The sequence below is a fragment of the Colobus angolensis genome, unplaced genomic scaffold (assembly GCF_000951035.1).
Source record: "Colobus angolensis palliatus isolate OR3802 unplaced genomic scaffold, Cang.pa_1.0 Scaffold268, whole genome shotgun sequence".
Lineage (NCBI taxonomy): Eukaryota > Metazoa > Chordata > Mammalia > Primates > Cercopithecidae > Colobus > Colobus angolensis.
In genome coordinates, this window is record NW_012115910.1 from 6,809,215 (window position 1) to 6,812,710 (window position 3,496).

Here is a 3,496-nt window from a genome sequence, read left to right on the forward strand (position 1 = left end):
TGTGTGTGTGTGTGTGTGTGTATATATATATATATATATATATATAAATGGAATAATACTCAGGCATAAAAAGGAATAGTACTCAGGCATAAAAAGGAATGAAATAATGGCATTCACAGCAACCTGGATGGAGTTGGAGATTATTATTCTAAGTGAAGTAACTCAGGAATGGAAAACCAAACATTGTATGTTCTCACTTATAAGTGGGAGCTAAGCTATGAGGATGCAAAGACACAAGAATGACACAACAAACTTTGGGGACTTGGGGGGAAGGGTGGGAGGAAGGTAAGGGTTAAAAGACTACACATTGGGTGCAGTGTACACTGCTCAGGTGCTTTAAAATAGCAGAAATCAGCCGGGCGCAGTGGCTCAAGCCTGTAATCCCAGCACTTTGGGAAGCCGAGATGGGCAGATCACGAGGTCAGGAGATTGAGACCATCCTGGCTAACCCGGTGAAACCCCGTCTCTACTAAAAAATGCAAAAAAAACCAGCCGGGCGAGGTGGCAGGCGCCTGTAGTCCCAGCTACTGGGGAGGCTGAGGCAGGAGAATGGCCTAAAACTGGGAGGTGGAGCTTGCAGTGAGCTGATATCCAACCACTGCACACCAGCCTGGGTGACAGAGCAAGACTCCGTCTCAAAAAAAAAAAAAAAAAAAAAAAAAGATCATCACCTAGGCACATAGTTATCAGGTTATCTAATGTCAAGATGCAAGAAAAAATCTTAAGAGCTGTGATACAAAAGCATCAGGAAACCTACAAAGGATAACCTATCAGATTAGCAGCAGATTTCTCAACAGAAACCTCACATACTAGAAGGGATTAGGTTCACATTTTTAGCCTCCCTAAACAAAACAATTATCAGCCAAAAATTTTGTATTCAGCAAAACTAAGCTCATAAATGAAGGAAAGATAGTCTTTTTCAGACAAACAAATGCTGAGAGAATTTGCCACTATCGTGCCAGCGCTACAAGAAGTGCTAAAAGGAGTTCTAATCTTAAAGCAAAACCTCATAATATACCAAAATATAACCTCCTCAGAACATAAATCTCACAGGGCCTAAAAAACAATACACAATGAAAAAGAAAAAAACAAGATATTTAGGCCACAACTAGCGTAATGAATAGAATAGTACCTCACTCACATCTCAATAGTAACATTGAATGTAAATGGCCTAAATGCTCCACTTAAAAGATACAGAATGGCAAAATAGATAAGAATTCACCAACCAAGTATCTGCTGTCTTCAAGAGACTCACCAAACATGTAAGAACTGACACAAACTTAAGATAAAGGGGTGGAAAAAGATATCCCATGCAAACGGACACCAAAAGGGAGAAGAAGTAGTTATTATATCAGACAAAACAGACTTCAAAGCCACAACAGTTAAAAAAGACAAAGAGGGACATTAATATAATGATTAAAGGACTAGTCCAACAGGAAAATGTCACAATCCTAAATATATATGCACATAACACCGGACCACCCAAAGTTATAAAACAATTACTACTAGACCTAAGAAATGAGACACACAGCAAACAGTAATAGTGGGGAACTTTAATACTCCACTGACAGCACTGGACCAGTCACCAAGACAGAAAGTCAACAAAGAAGCAATGGACTGAAACTATAACCTAGAATAAATGTACTTAACAGATATTTACAGAACATTCTACTCAACAACTGTAGAATATACATTCTATTCATCAGCATATGGAACATTCTCCAAGATAGACCATATATATGACAGACCACAAAACAATTCTTAATAAATTTAAGAAAACCAAAATTATATCAAGTACTCTTTCAGACCAAAGTGGAATAAACTTGGAAATCAAAAGGAATCCTCAAAACCATGCAAATATGTGGAAATTAAATAAACTGCTCCTGAATGATCACTGGGTTAACAATGAAATCAAGTTACAAATTAAAATATTCTTTGAACTGAACAATAATAGTGACACAACCTATCAAAACTTCTGGGATACAGCAAAAGTAGTGCTAAGAGCAAAGTTCAGAGCATTAAATGCTTACATTAAGAAGTCTGAAAGAGCATAAATAGATGATATAAGGTCATACCTCAAGGAACCAGAGAAACAAAAACAAACCAAACGCAAAACCAGCAGAACAAAAGAAATAACAAAAATCATATCAGAACTAAATGAAATTGAAATAAAAAGATAAATGAAACAAAAAACTGGTTCTTTGAAAAGATAAGCAAAATTGAGAGTTTGTTAGCAAGATTAACCAAGAAAAGAAGAGACAGAGAAGGTGCAAATAAGCTTAATTAGAAATGAAATGGGAGATATTACAACTCATACCACAGAAATACATTCAAGGCGATGATGAACACCTTTACACACAAAAACTTAGAAAACCTGGAGGAGATGTATAAATTCCTGGAAATACACAATGCTCCTAGATTAAACCAGGAAGAAACAAACTCTGAACAAACCAATAACAAGCAGAAAGGTTTAAATGATAACTGAAAAAAATGTCAATAAAAAAATCCAGGACCAGATGGATTCACAGCTGAATTCCATCAGATATTGAAAGAAGAATTGGTACCAATCCTATTGACACTATTCCAAAAGACAGAGAAAGAGGGAATCCTCCCTAAATCACTCTGTGAAGCAAGTATCACCCTATTACCGAAACCAGGACAGGACAGAACAAAAGAAGACACTATAGACCAATATCTCTGATGAACCTAGATGCAAAAATCCTAAAAAGAAATGCTAGCTAACAGAATCCAACAGCATATCAAAAAGAAAATCCACCATGATCGAGTGGGTTTCATACCAGGGATGCAGGAATGGTTTCATATATGCAAGTCAATAAATGTGATACACTACATAAACAGAATTAGAAACAAAAATCACATGATTATCTCAATAGATGCAGAAAAATCATTAGACAAAATTGAGCATCCCTTTATGATTAAAACCCTTAGCAAAGTAATAAAAGCCATCTATGACAAACCCACAGTCAACATTATACTGAAAGGGGAAAAATTGAAAACATTCCCCCTGAGAACTGGAACAAAACAAGGATGCCCACTTTCACCACTTCTATTCAATATAGTACTGCTAGTCCTAGCCAGAGCAATCAGAGGAAAGAAAGAAATAAAGGACATCCAAATTGATAAAAAGGAAGTCAAACTGTTGCTCTTAGACAATTATATGTTCTTATACCTAGAAAACCTTCAAGACTCATCCAAAAAGCTCCTAGATCTGATAAACGAATTTGATAAAGCTTCAGGATACAAAATCAATGTACACAAATCAGTAGCACTGCTATACACCAACAGTGACCAAGGTGAGAATCAAATCAAGAACTCAACCCCTTTTACAATAGCTGCAAAAAATAAAATAAAATTAAAATTAAATTAAATTAAATACATAGGGATATACCTACCAAGGAGGTGGAAGACCTCTACAAGGAAAACTAAAAAATGCTGCTGGAAGAAATCATAGATGACACAAACAAATGGAAACACA